The sequence below is a fragment of the Papilio machaon genome, chromosome 2 (genome assembly GCF_912999745.1).
Source record: "Papilio machaon chromosome 2, ilPapMach1.1, whole genome shotgun sequence".
NCBI lineage: Eukaryota > Metazoa > Arthropoda > Insecta > Lepidoptera > Papilionidae > Papilio > Papilio machaon.
This window is the reverse complement of record NC_059987.1, coordinates 7,286,158-7,303,762: the sequence shown is the minus strand read 5'-3', so window position 1 is coordinate 7,303,762 and position 17,605 is coordinate 7,286,158. Positions and strand designations below refer to the sequence as shown.

At 33.7% G+C, this 17,605-nt stretch overlaps 1 protein-coding gene across 2 annotated transcripts in view; it reads left to right on the top strand.

Annotated features, from left to right (window-relative positions):
- Positions 1–279: 279 nt before the first annotated feature.
- Positions 280–17,605, top strand: part of LOC106714432 — a 39,002-nt gene continuing 21,676 nt past the window's right edge. The window contains exon 1 of one of the 2 annotated variants that reach the window (XM_014507481.2): positions 280–384. The gene's annotated coding sequence lies outside the window, so the exon portion shown is untranslated. Of the gene's footprint in view, positions 385–421; positions 442–17,605 lie in introns of those variants that run through there. The other variant, XM_045684485.1, reaches the window with a different exon arrangement.

Sequence of the window (17,605 nt, the reverse complement as noted above, 5' to 3'; positions counted from 1 at the left end):
TCTAAAAAAGGAATCGAAATTACAAATTTTATAAATTTTGCATCACTTTTGAGACGAGAAGCAAACACAAGATATGACATTGTTGGTCGCACCGGTGATGTAGGTTGCTGCACCACAGGTAAAGAGGTACACCAGATAAGTATATAACCGTCCCTTTCCGCGCGCGACGATCGGTGCGAGAATGAAAGAGACAGCAAGGTCTAGCTCGCGTCACTGAACAAACAAGGCTTAGCCTTCCGAGTCTGAGTAACACTCGACGGGTTCGAAGTTGGAGCGAACCGGCGCCATTACTCTCGACGTATCCGTACGAACGTGACTGTGTCTGCTTTTCATTTGTTTTTCCTTCATCGATCGCGTCAGAACATCATTACTGCGCAGTGTAAGGTAAGAGAAGTTATTCATAAGTTGTTTTTGGATGAAGTGAATCGTGTTTTACGTGAAGTGAGTGTAATTGAATAGATTAATTGTGGGTCAGAGGAGCTTTCTCGTTTATTTATGCAAAGAATTCACCGAGGGCGGTGCGTGCATGTAGGAGAGTCGGAGGCTCGCAGGCGCGGCTCGTCGCCCGCGCTGCCTCCGTCGCCGTCGCCTGCGCAGCCTTACAAACTACAAACGCTCTAAAGTGACTTAATTTCGGTTAACTTATTCCCAATTCTGTACCGCGGTCAGTGTTTTCGTAATTGTGTGCATTGTTTGTGACGAGCGTTTTATTTGTCCGTGCTAAAACAATACACATCGCTTTCGGAGAATAATGTCAATTTCTTTGTGCGTTGTTACGTTTTGTCTACACGATCGGTTTTTCAATAAACATCTTGATGCTTTGTCTTTTCTGTAACAAATTTTACTGTTTCATAAATGTTTATATGGAAAGTAAAATATAGTTTTTTGAGGAAACATTACCTACATCGATAACTTACTAGTGTTTACTGTTGAGATGACCTTTGACTGAAGCTATTGCTAAAAAAATAATCAAACACACATTTAAGCATAAGATTGTCTTGCAGACCGTACGTATCAATTAAGGAACGAATTGTTATAACATTGTTACAGAAAATTTTTCAATTCTAAGATGGATAATATGTAGAAAATAATCTATATAACCTCTTGAGACTTTATCTACAGACGCTTAATCTAATCCAACTGTATCATTGTATCTATAACAATAGAGAGATAAATCTGCAATATAACAACTAATGGAAATAATTCAATAGTAAATTATAACCTACAAGCCAACATTAACGACAGAGTAACATCAAATTCTTCGTTTAAAACATTATCTTTTTTTTGTCAAAAATAATGACAGGGATGTCCATATGCTTTATACAGATATTTTGGTCTCAGAAACCCACAGTTAATCATTTTATATATCTGACGAAATAAAGCTGGACATTACCAATGTTATGTTATAGCTGAACAAAAGTTCGGCCTTCAGTTCGGTTGGTTTACGTGACGGATCGCACCACTGACCACGACCACTTAGTCTTGCTCAGCTTCAATGGTTGCGAAACACTTTTCATTTCAGTACACGAAACTTATGTCGTCATAAACTTGACATAAAAAGTACAGATTAAAATAGGTTTGTCAGTTTTTTTTCATCACAAGTTATATTTATATGTATGTTATGAAGAGGGCTATGTAACAATGGAAATTAAAATGTTTGAATATGTTTTATAATAGTGCTTATCCAGAAGACACTGTCATTCAGTATCTTTTAAACGATCAATTGTTCTTAAACCATTTACGATGTAGACAGATACAGAAGGTTTTCGAATTCGTTGACGCATTTGATTTAAATGTTTCTTTTTTGTCTTCCATCCGATCGTACCAAGCCAGTATTTATCGTAAGATTCGCTTGCAGAAATACAATCTGTATTGATCGTGGCTGCACATTTTGATCCCCTTTGATCTCATTCAAGTACACCACGTATCAGCTGTCTCATTCCAACATGACTGACGCACATACCACCTTCTCTTTCTTAAAACTATTTCATCTGAGCCGTTGGATACCAAAAGACTAAATAAGAAGGAAATAGAATTTTGAAATGTTACTGTATATAAGATTACATGAAACTTTATAACAGAACCATGAGTAATCTAAAATAGGAGTGGAGACATTGCAATTGTGCATTTTTCACAATTCGATTCAAATGACATCACAGTCAACAATTTGTCGTTCGTAACAATCAGCACAATTAAAGTAGCCTGGCCTCTGGTAGCAAAAAGTGAAGATCACGTGATTGGCGAATGGCATTGAGTCGAAACATATTAGCAACGGTCTAGACTGCAAATTAACTTTATTATTAAAAAACTAGTGCCTACAAACAACATTCCAGTGCTCACAGACATTTTTAAAAATAAAAAATATTAATATTTGAAACTATATCATGGATTTAACATGTCAGATTATTTGAAGTACCTACTTCGATCGTCGATCCACCTTTCAAATACTTTGAATGGCTTTGTCATTTTAATCCAAAGCTTTAACGGTTCTCTAGTACATCACTAAAAACTACGAACAATAATTAATCGCATTTAATAAGAACTCAAATCTTTTTTAAAAAAAATTATTTGTAGCTTCTTACATTGGCTATAATATCTGGCACAATAGAAAGTTTTTCGAATTTAAATTCTGATCATCTTGATGACTAAGCTCACCAAATATAGAACAATGATTTCACCTCTACAATGCACTTACTTACGTTCTTTATTCAGCAACATTTACTATACTTCCTATCGTTAAACCATTAACACTAAAATCTATTTAAAGCGATACAGATATTAATAAAGGAATTTTTATTTTAAAAGACCATAAGTTTTTTAACTGACCAGCGATAATTACATAAAGATCAATATATGACTTTTTTTTAATTTCACGTGGTGTATAACGACTAGGAGATTACTAATTTTAAAGAATTGCAAACTTGATCAAGAATGAAAAGTAATAAAGGAAACTATAAATTAAATGTTTGATCGAAGAAAGGAATCAAATATTTAGATGTTACGCCTCAGACAAAATATAGGCATCAATTCTAAGAAGCAAGGGGAAGCATTCCAAGCATTCTGCAATGTGCGCGCGATCCTGCCCTTGTACGCACCGCTCCCCTTCTAATACTTTTGTTTGCAAAGGACATTCGCCTGATTGTTGTATTACTGTCAGGTAAAACGTTTTGTTTATCCGTGAAAAGTATTTACATTTGCAATAAACGAAATAATATTTCAAAAAAGAGACGTAGGTATACAGGGTTCGTCCAAAACCCAAAATTTTTCTAACAATAAACGCTTTACACATTGGACGGTGGATCTGATAAATTTCAAAATACATATCTACAGAAAAAGCTCTTCCGCATAGGACTATGTAGTATTAAGTAGTTGTAACTACCCATGTAATATTATTTCCTCAATTTTACGTTTTAAAAAATGGTACCAAATAATGTAATGGACGCCATGTATCGAATTTGATTTTTATTAGTTTCTACGTTGACAAACTTTAGGCGTTCTTTTGGGTTAGTATTTAAACTTTTTATTTCATAACTCCGAGTAATACAGTTGTTACATGTATCAGTAAAACTATGATTAGAGACCTATTTGGTTAAACGTTCATTCGACAAATACTTTTAATCTAATCTTAAAGATATATAATGTTGAAAAAGGGACGAAGAAAATTATCTATGCCTTTAATATGTCAATAAATAAAATGAAGTATTGCGCCCTGATAAATCTTAATAATTCATTTTATGGAGATTTATTTGCGCAGTTATAAAAACGATGCACTCTTAATGTTTTTAATCATTATGAGAAGCTATTAACTTTTTATTTATTTTTATCTACTTATACCGTTACTTCAACCTAATTAAATATAAAATGTTACTTATTTCCGTCAACAAAATGAGGTGATTTTAATGTAGATATATAACGTCCATCGTAATATTTGTACTTTTAATATTTACGACTTATTTTATGAGATTTAGGAGGAGTAAATAAAAAGTTTATTGTTATCGTTTGCTAAGGATCGTGTTATCAAACATTCTTACAAAATCAATGACAATGGCATGAAATAAATATGTATTTATAAAAAAAAATATTACGACTTAGTCACGTTTTTACAACATGTTCATTAGGTTTATTTTAACGCAAATTATACATACACAACACATATATAGTTTATTTTATGGGTGTGTACATCTTCATCCAAAACCCTTACAATCCATTTGTTTACGATGACGAAATCCAATTCAAACAATGTGTTTCTTACACTTGCATTATAAATGCATTCGGTTCTTTACGATCTCGCATTAATTCCGGTTTATGCCGCCTCTTAGCGGACCGGTTTCATTCCATTTAATTTCATAGTAGATATAACCATGATTAAACTTTTACGAAATTCGTGAGCAATTAATTTATAATTAATACTTAACATTTGTCACGTTTCAAATGTTTTTTTTTTTGTTCAAAACACTTTCATATTTTGTGTGAAAAGGTAACTGTCTTAATATAATTTTAATAAAGGATACATATCTACAGCCACAGATACCACCAGATTAGTCATCCTGTATTCAAAAGTGAAACTACCTAAATGACACGGCCATTGGTTACTTCCTTCAATTCTGCGCAATCCGTAATCGCCCAAAAACTACGGTCAAAAATGGTACATTCATTTTGTACTTTACATTTTGTGTGAAATGATTTCATTTCGTATTTGTATCCGAGTTGGATTATTATAGAGTAGATAAATAATTAAAATTCACAAAATTAAATTATAATGCTTGAAATTGAATAATAAATAAAAATATTATAAAAAAAATACCAATGTGATTCTTTTCAATATAGGTAAACAGCTACAGCAGTATCAAAACGCAACACCGTATCTATGGTAACTCGGATAAACAAACTTATTTAAAAACTGTAGTACTTTATAAATATTTTATGCTCTGCATTTATGTATTTGCTTTTTTTATTACTATTGTGTTACAAGTCGATCAAGTAAAGTGTCTCTATTCGGTAATATTTTTTGGTAAGTTTTTTTTTGTATAAAACATAACTTAGTATCATGATAAATGCTTAATTTAATGACATTATTTTGGTTATGTAATCATTCATTGCATCATGGATTTATATTAGAAACATAATATACAATTTTATATTATTCAACGAAAAAGGAATCGTTGGTGGATTAAAAAACTAGTTCAGAAATATATTAGTTAAACGTTCAAAGGCTAACAATCAATTTATTTAAAAATAAGCTTTACATTCAAGACTTTATATATAGAAAAAAGAAATAGACTGATCCTTATTATTATATATAGTTGACTTTTAGTCAAAAAAGAAAACTGCCGTGACCTAAAGTAGAATAAAAAGTTTGCCTTTTCTACCTTTACTTTTCTTGGATGAATCCGGCCCTTTTACGGAATTTAGGACCTTCTTGAATAATTATTAATTTTTACTTTTCTGTACCTGTATTCTCCTTCTATTAGATATCAAATTTGTTAAGTACATTCCGTAAATCAAATATAATTTCCTAAATATAAATATCTTTATATTTTAAAAACCATGCCTGTTTACTGAGAAGTCATTTATAAATGAATAACATAACTGTGACGTCACACGAATAGCACATGATCGTACTACCAACACAAATGTGACGCAAGCATGCCAACATTTGCGGTCTGGTAAATCCGTCAAGTTTTACCTGATTTGTTACACGTTGTTACTATTTGTACGTTTTCTCAATAACCTTAATTAGAACATTAAACAAGCAAAAACATCAACATGTTTTCCTTATGGGCATTATCTCCCGAAACACACTTGCAATGTACATACAATATACTTAATAAATCAATGTTTATCTTTGGGTTATTCTCTTTACCATTTAATATGTCAATATGCGGTTTTCCCGCCACAAGTAATATTTCCTTAAGATAGTTCAAATATGGAGACATTGTAGCAACAAATATGTATAGATAGCTAACCAATGTACTTTAAAAGAGGCCTATTTTATTCTAACGAAAAGTACCGACAGTATAGGGAAAACTGTAATTCGCAATGTTCATTGCAGATTTCAACCTAATTTAAAAGCTATTAGCGGTTATTACAACTCCGTCTCTAGATATGATACTCCCAAGAAAGTTCAAACCATAGATCTTAGTTATCAGCCCTTTTATACAATGTCCTTGTAGTCCTAATAGCTTAGTTTTGATTCTGCGAAGCTGTTAACACGACCATCAATCATTGTAAACCGAATCTCGTAAACAGTATATCATAAATAACTTTACCTTCAAAACATTGTCACACAAAGATGTCGGGTTTCAGCTTTGACAATGTTTGTGTAATCCTCTTCTTTGTCTTGTTCTTTTCCTCCTTCTGTGTCCAACATAAAAGTTGGCAAAACATCTGCAACTCTCTTTATGATGACTACGTTAAATATATACTTATTTGACCTTATCAAAAAAACCAAGCGTTACTAAGAATATTGATATTATGAATATTAGTGTTAAATGTTAATGTGAGGGTACAGTATTCTCAAATTACGCCTAATTGAAAACACTTGAACAATGAATTTACAAAGGACTATAACATAAAGTATGCAGCGGAGTAAAATAACAAAGGCGTACGATCATCCGACTCTGAATAATTTAGCGCAATGAGCCTTCTTATCGCTAAAGAATTTCTATTTCAAACAGAGAGCTGGTATATTTTGATCCTTATGGCGTCCGCGAGAGATAAGATTCAGGCTAAGTTAAACAAAGACTGACTGGATCTGACAAATAGAACACGTGCACACACAATATAGTCATTATTTTTCTTTATTGATACCACATTGACTTGTATGGAGCATGTATTGATTCATTTTGTACTTCACGTTCTCTTTGTCTTCGTATATTTTATTTATTTTCTAATGATTCCTCAAAATAAAGAAATGCACGATCTTCTAATTAACATTTGGAATTCCAGATTTATCAGTACATACAACAAAACAATTTAATTCGAGGATATGCCTGTCTGGCTGTCTGTACTTGAAAAATTATCCGAAATAAGCCTAATTGGTGACTAATTGTCGTATTACTTTCATATAATTATTGATGATGTTAATTTAAATTAATATTGTTGTATTGTGAACTTTAAAATTGTTCATAAGACATTAATCACTGTACTAAGAAAGACCACAGTAAATCATAAAGCCATCATCATTTGTAACGGTAAATGAGTTCTTAAACAAAACCCACGTACTATAGTTTTATCACTATTTTAAAATACGTGACCGGTGTTAATATTTGTTTACTAGAATATGTCATTATATATTTTCAGTTTGAAACTTTGTCATATTGCGATTGATTTTGTCTGTGTCAGTTTCTTAAGTTCACGAAAAATCCCTAAACTGTAGGATAAATGAATAGGAATTGTTTCAAATGAATTTCTTAGTGGTTAAAACTAATCAGTAACCATATTCGGTTTCATTTAGTTTTTAGCAACAACTGTTTGACTGCATTTACTGATGCCATTGAAAACATTCAACAACATTAACATTTCAAGGAATCTTGAACAATCAGACGGACAGGATATTACACGATTCGTCGAAAGAAAAAAGCACACTATTACGTTATTGTTCGTACGTAAACTGAGACGCGTATCTGAGGCGCGGCCGCAGTTAACAGTTCCCACAGGTATAATCGAGCTGTCAACGAACAATACCTCGTCCAGTTGCCAGTGAAAGCACCACGATGTAAAAATAACCCAACACTTTTTATACGAGCCTCACAAAACACCGCCTTTCATTGCTCGAGTTAGAGCGAGATAAAAAACATAGTCATTCATGTGTACAGAATCCAGTATAGCTCACAGCATAACTGATCTCTACAGTTGCACTCGATTGCCCGACTAAATTGAATAGGCCCTTTAAGGTATTCAATTCCATTCAATTCTTGGGACGTATAACTTTACGTAATGATTCGTAGGCCCGTTTTTGTATCTGTGAGCGTCGGCGTCGGCAGCAATAAGTAATAGGGTAAACATCTAATGGAGGCCGTTCGACAAGTTCTCCGCTCAGAGACCACTTCTTACCTCAAATTGTATTTATTTTTATTGTGTTGTAACATATCTGTTGAAAGGTATTGATTCAAATTCAAATACATTCCCGATTTTTAATAATACTGTTTGATATAAGAAAGACAAATATTAATAAGTTAAAATATTTCATTTATTCATAGCTTATATTTTTGTTAAAAGAAATGTTTAACACCTCATAAGAGGGTCGTCGATTATCTTATGACGTGATAGATCTATTGCCGAATTTAAATTATGTTAGCCTTCTGGGATCAAAACCATAAAAAATTATTGACTCAATTTTTCGTCAATCATATATTAACTATCATTGAAAAAGAAACGACTATGTTTTGTCAAAACTGATGAATTATAGGATTACGAAATATGCAACAGAGTAGTTACAAAATCCACGAACATACAACATACTATAATATTGTTTCTAGCGCTTTCATAATCTATTCTTGAACATAAGCCTACTCAGATTTCCTTGAAACAAGTTACTAGAAAACATCTACATTCCACCGGCTTGCACAGCTTCTCCAGTGGGAGGCCAACCCACGCTATTTATCCTACCAAGAAATTACAACTTTAAAATACTTATTCCTACCCATTGCCTTTTTTTATCATCATGTATTTGAACTTTGGTGTCCACAACTTCACTAATTACAGATATAGTCTGTGAAACCTACCTGACCCGAGCCTTAATGAAACTAAATTACAATAGATCATGTCCGCCTGCAGCTGCTTTTCGAAGCCTTGTTTTGTATGTAATTTACTAAGCCAAAGTAGGTCTTTCATATTTCTTAAAGGACAAACATTGTCATGATCAGTATGATGGTAACAATGTTATAAGTAGAGACGTATTTTTAAAATCCAGTCATGACTTCATTGACTTGTCATGTCTCCTTGTTATTCAGTAACTCCGTATGTAGCTACGACCATAAACTTGTGGCGATGACGTGTTTCGTCTGATTTTTACGTCTTTTGCGCCTCATCAATAAGCGTTTTTAAGTACGTATATTTAATTATTACATGCTTGATGTACGTTTTTTATCAATGGCCATTCGCATATATCTAAATATTCTTATTTTTTATTTAGTAACAGAAGTATTATAAGTTTTAATGTGATCTTAAAAATTGAAATAAACTTACGATAGATGTTATCTGAAACAAATTCCACCAAACATACCAATTGTTTGGTTTAAAATTATATAATTTTTTAATCGCCCTGTATACAAACTGTATCTATTATACAACGACAATAATGGCGAGGTCATTGACATTTTTATTATTGAAATAATAATGCTAATAATAAGAATAGATTATGATAAAGGCAGACGTTTGCCAATACTTTGTTAGTTCAGCTTTATTGTGTTAAAAAAAACATGAATGTACAATGTATAGTCATTTATTGTTACACTTTAGTCTTGCTTAAGACTAATATATGTTAATCAACATTTTTCTTAAATTTTCGAACATTATATTTGTTTCGACATCTCCAAGATTTACTTTTCACGTAATGATATCTTTACTTTGGCATGTCTTTAACATCATTTTCTTATTTGATCGTCGTAAAACCTGTTTACAAAGTAAATGAGATGTTTTGCTCAGTTGTAACCATCTAATCAAGTCGTATTACTGTTGAAGTAGAATTGTTAAGCAAACTAGACAAGAAGAAAAGCAACTTTTTACTGTTATCTTTACTACTTACTGTTTTTACTATTGTTACCTTGTGATACAACATTCTTTAATCTAACTGTGAGCATCCACTACTGAAATGCTCTTAGCAAAACATATTGACTTCTCCCTCAATCTCTCCGAAAAAAAAACGAGTTAAAGCTAAGATTTTTGTGGATGTTTTAATAGTAGAAACTTATGGTTAATTTGAAAGACATTCAAACCTATCTCTTATCCAAGAGAGTGCTTGTCCGTCGACCTCCATAAGCGTGAAACTCTGGTAGAACAGAAACCCCTATAAGCGAGAAAAATATCGCAGTCCCTTGGACTCTCGCTCATCCAGGTTCGACTGTATATGTCTTGGATCGTATCGATAGAAATATGTATCGTATTCGTATACATTAATATATGATGAAGAATATTTTGCTCCAATTTTGTTTTTGAATTGGACGGGATTCAAGATTTTGGTGAAGCGACTGAAAAACACTCAGTTGCTTTGTTGGATATTAAATCTTTTTTCTTTATCTTCAAATACTTGAAATGGTGATGTACCTTGCTGTCATAGTGAGTCTAGCCGTATCGGAAATTATCCGGAATAAATTCGGCCTTGTGGACAGACAGACAGACAAAAATTTACAATTTGGTTTTTCGTTATCAGCTACGCAAATACATCATATGTACGAAACATTATTTTATTTCGACACTCCAGTTTTATTAACATGTATAGATCCTAAAACAAAGGTTCGCGTACATACAATTCAACTAACAGATTCTAGGCGCGTTCGTTTTGCGATTTACGATCGAACTACGAGGCTAAATTAACGAATGGCTTGTGATTTAGACGCAGCGGTTGAGCCGAGGCTCGGAATAATTAATACATCCTTGGTTTGATTTATCGCTGATTTTGAACGCCGCCACATTAACACTCTCAGTTACTCATTGAGAATGTAAAGTTATCCGCAGGAAAATTAGCCACCAGTCACGTTGCAAAGTTTTAACAACATATGTTTAGTGTGTACTGTATTGCTAATTGTATACTATGACTGTCGAATCGAGCTTGGACTTACACCAGTCATGATTCACATATGAATATAATGACAGTTTCCACTAGTATCGTATCAGAAAATCAGACTTTTTAGATTACTCGGAAATGTTGAAATTTTTTTGTTAAAATATTTAGTATTTCCTTCACAATGCCTTATCGAGGCAACTTTGGCCCTGAGTCACGCTTCTACAAAAACGACTGAACCACGAGTTTTAATTATAAAACGTAGGTAGGTCATGTACACACTACACAGTTAATCAATCAACCAGCAAGATAACGAAAGTAGTGATCTCATGTGTTACTATCATTTAAATATGCGAAAAATCGACAAAATGCCTAAATTAAATTTACAAAAACAGATATTAATTCTCATTTAATTAACTAAAATCTAATTTGATCTATTCATTTTATAATCATGTTTCCTCATAAGAGTGATAAAAAATATTTTATCTGATAACACTTATTAAAGCGCCATCTATAAATACATAGATTTTGCTATGATTTCAATTCAATTTTAAATGAAAAATACTAGCGAGTAAAAAAGTATTTTTTTTTTCATTTTCTCACATGACTCAAACAGTAGTATTTTGTTTTTGAATGCGACGGTTATTTATTTTTTTCGTAACAAATTCAAAGCAACAACAACAATGTTATTGATTTCAATTGGTCGTATGAGAGTTTATTTGATGGAATGTTCCACTATTACTACCTGATTGAATAAGTGCCACTCATGAGATTACTACGAAGAGGAAGTGACGATTTTATTATAAAACGGAACACAAAGGCAACGTCGCAGTAAAATTCTCCATACACGCTCTGTTTGATTAATACATCCTTTTATAAGGTTTAAATTGAGGTATAGTACAGTCACGGCCAAAGGTCCTCTTTGCCTTTACCGTATAGTTGCCTGACTATGTTTGGTTTTGGCATTTGAAACTAGTAACTTACTCGATGCATGTAAATCAAGACTGTCGGAAAAATCAAGACTGAATGTTTAAAATATTCACAAGTTTAATTTCAGACTTCTATCCCTTCCTGCCCTTTTTTATAAGGAAATAATGGGAAGGGGAAGTGGATTTGACAAAGGAGACTGAAGGGACTCCTCCATGGGCAGGCGAATCAGGTGGCTGCTTGCTCGTTTGCTACCTGAAAATAAACCTAATACGTTTCTTGAACTACGAGACTCTTATTCTTAAATTTTAGTTCCTGGCAATAATGTTCAACCATGTTTTAAGAATTTCTTTAATGTTTTTATTATTCTACTTTAAAATTAAGCTCAATAGGTATGTTAACATCTTTGGAGGCTAAACGATATGTTTAACTGTTATAACACATAAAATCAACACAGTGTTATTAATATTTGGTATTGAGTTATTTTTGTGAAGTATAAAATCAAGGGCGTTTATTTCTTGAATTCTGTAGCTAAAATCTGATGAAATGTGCCACTATTAGTCGAGATTATTAGGATCTTAACCTGGATTTCTAAGACCAAAGTCCCCGTTTGAAACATCGTTATCTTTGTTTTTTTAAATACAAGGATGGCGATATGTTTTCATAGAGATTTTGGTCTCAGTAACTAAGGAATAGTGTGATAATCACGACATATTATAAAAGATTAGAATTAAAATACTAAATATTAAAATTTAACACCAGTAATTGTATATTTAAAGCAAAGTGCAAGTACTTATTCTGTTGCCAAATATCGCATTCGATATCGCAGTGTAAATAACCTCGGATACGCGGCATATTTATTAACAGTCTGCGTGTTTTGACCGCGAAGAACCGAATTGGCATGCTCCAGATGATTCTGACATTGAATAAAAAATATTGTATTCCGGGTGAAAAACTCTTCTGTATTCGAATTCGGGGCTCACTTTCTTAAAACGATTTTATCATTTCCAAGAAATACTTTACGGTGAATTTTTGACACTAAAATATACAATACATTACTGCCTCATTATATTGGTCGTTCATTTATACCTTTTTCTATTTTTTTAATAACCAATTGATATACAAGAATCCTGAGCAATCAAACCTTTTAAAATTAGATGTTTTCTTTCTGAATAGTAAAGCGAGACATATTAATAGATTTTACGACACTACAACGCAAATATTTTTCTTCTACAATTGAATAATCCGCACTTCAATTTGCAGAAGCTATCTTTCGTATCAATTCTTAAAAGAATGTGAAAGAAAATAAAATCTTTTTGTAGAATTTGATTAGTTCTAGATGTTTACAACAACATTAGCTTTGCTCTCATTTAACTGACGTTTACGAAACAGCGTACGAAGTGAGACAATGTCAGTGCCAATATCGCTGTCAATCGCTTGTGATGCGCGCCATGCATAAAACAATCATTTCTTGGCAAAGTAACCAACAAAAAGTACGCAATTTGAAATTGCAACTAAATTATCTTTTACACGTTCCTCGTTCTTTTCCTCAGAACAATTGGAAAAACCGTGAAGCTGCACAATGAGCAATAAATTTTGGCATCGATGTTTACAATGCATTTGCCACGTGATATTATATTATGACGCATGTTATTTTGAATTTGGAACCATATTTATTGTGTCTCAAACTTGTTCTGTGACACATGGGCATATTTTTCTTACGTTGCCACATTTAAGAATTGGAAAACCGTTGCTCCCAATTTTTATCCCGCGTAATGTCGACAAAAAAATAAACATATTTAACACTATTATAGTACACTAACAGTAGCCCGCGACACCGTTTTTTTTATATCATAAGGTGGCAAACGAGCAAACGGCCACCTGGATTCGCCACAATAGCGAGGCGACCGTTGCCCATAGACATCCGCAAATGCAGATGCATTGCCTACCTTTAATTAACGGACGCACAGAAAGAGGATATTTCTCCTTCCTATGCCTCTCCTCTTCCACCGAATCCACTTCCCTTCCCATCCTTTCCTATTAAGTATGGATGGGAAGGGAAAGAGGATTAAAATTAGGCCTCCGGTACCATACTCATCAGACGAAACGCGGAATTGCTTACACTTCACGCCTGTCTTCTGTGTGGTCGTGGTATTGCAACGGTCGACCCGGCCCCAAATTTCATCGAGATCCGTTGAGCCGTTCTGGAGTACCTTCAAACAAACATCTATCTATTCATCCATCCATCTCAACTTTCGCATTTATAATATCGATGGGTACCGGGAATAAAGCCGCAATCGTAAAAATGAAAATGTTCAGGAAAAAATATTTAATGAAATTATGGAATAACTATAAAACCACTGAATATCTTAAAATAAATTATATGTCACCTTGTTCGTTATTTTTTGCCTAAAGTACTGTTGCAGTTACAAGATTGTATATTTTATCCAAATAGGAAAAAATCGGTAAAGATCATATTGCTACTATTTATGTCGAAAGGTTGTTCCCATAATAGTCACTTACAGCTTTGTTCCACGAAAAAAAAAATGAATGTTGATACAGTAATAATATGTTACAGCTTTTTTCAGTGTATTATAGGATACACGATGGATACAGTAACCATAGTTTGTGTTCTTATTCCTTGAACTTGATGAGCGTTTTGTGGACGGTATTCATATTTTACTGTATATTCATCATTGTATGTTTTTTTTAAATCTTTTATCTTTGCGTGAATATCTTATTTTTATTGACAGTGCTTTTATTATTATTATTTTTTTACTAGAAATATAAGAATGGATCATTTAAAGTGGTAGAAAAAAGAGCATTATGTTATTATTAAACAATCTTTTATTGAATCAAAGTAGCATAATTAAAATGACAAATTCGTGACTTTATAAGACTTTTTTACTTATATTATCCATGAAAATTAAGAATTCCTAATAAAAAAGGTACTTATGCTTAACTTTAAAACTTGCGCTATTTAAATTAAATTATTTTATAAAATGTACCTACTCTAATTATAATAAACTAAGACTAGTTTATTAGGAACTGTAGGAAATAAACTCATCTAAACCAACATTCGTATTATCTTAACATAAAAAAAAATTGGGTACCAAAATATTTAAAGCAAAATCACGTCTAAAGACTTGACTCCTGTAGCGGATCCTGTACCTCAGCAGCTTCGTGGGTTCCACATGCCAAAGATTTATAGAAATCGTGATAATAGTGTGGAATATCATGACTGTTACAAAGACAGTAGATCAGAGTACAGAGGTGATGTACAAATCTGTAACAACTATAGAGGAATAAAGCTCATGTCACACAGTATGAAAGTTTGGGAGAGAGTGGTGGACGGAAGAATAAGAGAGGAGAGTGAGGTAACTCGGAACCAATTTGGGTTTACACCAGGACGGGGGACTACGGATGCCATTTTTGCTATTCGCCAACTTTGCGAGAACAGGCCTATAGCCTGTGCATAAAAACCTGCACATGGTGTTTGTAGACCTCGAAAAAGCATACGATAGGGTTCCGAGGAAGGTTTTGTGGTGGGCTTTGAAAGTGAAAGGAGTGCCTGGGAAATACCTGCAACTTATTCGTGCTATGTATTGTCGAGCCAATACACACATCCAGTCTGCTGTTGGCGATAGTGACAGGTTTGGTGTCTCGGTAGGCCTACACCAGGGTTCGGCTTTAAGTCCGTATCTCTTCCTCCTGGTAATGGATGCGCTAACATCAGACATACAGGAGGAAGCACCCTGGTGTATGCTTTATGCTGATGACATCGTGCTTGTCGGGGAGGATGAATGCGAGGTGCAGAGCAGGTTGGAAAAATGGCGAGATAAATTGGAGAGAGCTGGTCTTAAAATCAGCAGAACCAAAACTGAACATTTGTTCTGCGATTTTGGTGGTCCGACCAGATTTTCTCCAATCGCTTTAAATGGTGTTGACCTACCAACCTGCTCCGATTTTAAGTACCTCGGTTCACTCGTCCAATACGATGGTGGTGTTGACCGGGATGTGAAAAGCCGAATAAATGCAGGTTGGATGAAATGGCGACAGGTCACCGGTGTGACTTGTGATCCAAGAATGCCACCCAAGCTTAAGGGACAGATCTACAAGTCAATCGTAAGACCTGTCTTATTGTACGGATCTGAATGTTGGGCCACCAAGGTTTCGGATGAAAGAAGATTGCATGTAGCTGAGATGCGTATGCTAAGATGGATGTGTGGTGTGACAAGAAAAGATAAAGTTAAGAATGTGCATATCAGAGGAAGTTTGAAAGTAGCGCCAGTTATCGAGAAATTGAGGAGCAGAAGGTTAGCGTGGTTTGGACATGTTATGCGGAGGGATGATAATCATATAAACAAAAAAGTAATGGGATTGAATGTGGATGGCTATAAAGGTAGAGGAAGACCAAAGAAAGTATGGATGGATTGTGTGAAAGAGGATATGCGTAAGAAGGGGGTAAATTCAGATATGACGTCTGATAGAGATGTATGGAGAAGTAGTACATACTGTGCCGACCCTCCATAGGGATAAGGGCAGGTTGATGATGATGATGATTTAAGTACATGTCATTTGTAAAAAATCAGAAAACAAAAATTTTGACACAGGTACATTAATTCGAATCATGAACAGATGACTATAAAATTGTAAAATAATTATTGTAGATTATTATCTTCAGTAATACAAATAAAATAACTATAGTTTGGTAGTCTTGTGCGTGATTTAATATTTGCTGCCATTGAGTAACGACTCAACGATAGTGTAGTAGGTACAGCAATGTTTAGTGCGAATCTGTTAACATCAAAGTAGGTACAGTAATGTATAGTGCGTTTAATGTTTACATGATTTATTCCCTGGAAGAAAGCCGTAATTACAATTGCTGGTCTAAAATTGAAACAAAAATTTCACTTCCAACATAACCGTATTGTTCCAGTAATATTTTTCTAAACGTTTACCAGGAACAAACAATTAATGTACAAAGTGATTTTTCTATTTTTGTCATTTTTCATCAGAATTAAGTAAAAAAAATATATAAGGTGTATTTAGGTCCGTAGATACCGAATCTGACTTAACCCGAAGACTGTCGCAATATCCATTGCGACATTATTCCAACTACCCATCGATATGTATTAGTAAGATTCCTAATTTTAATTTGTGCCGTGTGATGGGTTTAACAGAAAGGTCTTAGTTTATAATTGAAACATAATATTTTACTCTTTTATATTAAAACAAGTGCAATCATGCATGCATGATTAAGGTGGCTAGTGTTACTTGAAACGAAGGTAATAATTGTTCTGTCTACCGGAACAGTAAACGGCATTCGTCATTCTTTCTGTCTTCTACCTGAATAAAAACGAAGGTATGTTTTGCAAGCATTTAAATATCTACTTAAAGATTATCTTGTCCAGGTAACCAACGTCACGGGTTTTTACTTTGACGTCGGTTACTTCATGGCCAACCATTTTATTTAAATGTTGCATTTTATCTAAATATTATAAAAATTCGAAAGTATAGATGGATGAATAGATGTTTGTTAGAAGATATCCCCGGAACGGCTTTACGGATCTTGATGAAATTTGGCACGGATGTAGAACATAGCCTGCAAGAACACATATGCTACTTTTTTTTTATTTCGCGCCGACAGAATCCCATGCAATAGTTAGTCTCAATATAAATGAGTGAATGCAATACGTTGCCATGGGGCCTCCCACGAGTTCTGAAGTAGATTCGCGTTCGCGTTTATTCTCTAAACACAGCAAGAATCGCGCATACATACGTCGCTTCGCCTAATCGGTGGGTGTCCTTCGCACCTTGCGACTGCAGCGACACGGCGACGCCTCGTACCGTAAACATGTAGGACAGATAATAAATTACAAATGTACCACAGATAAATTAGAATTATAGACGCGGTAACTGTGTAAACATGGGACAGCGAACGAGGTAAATAAC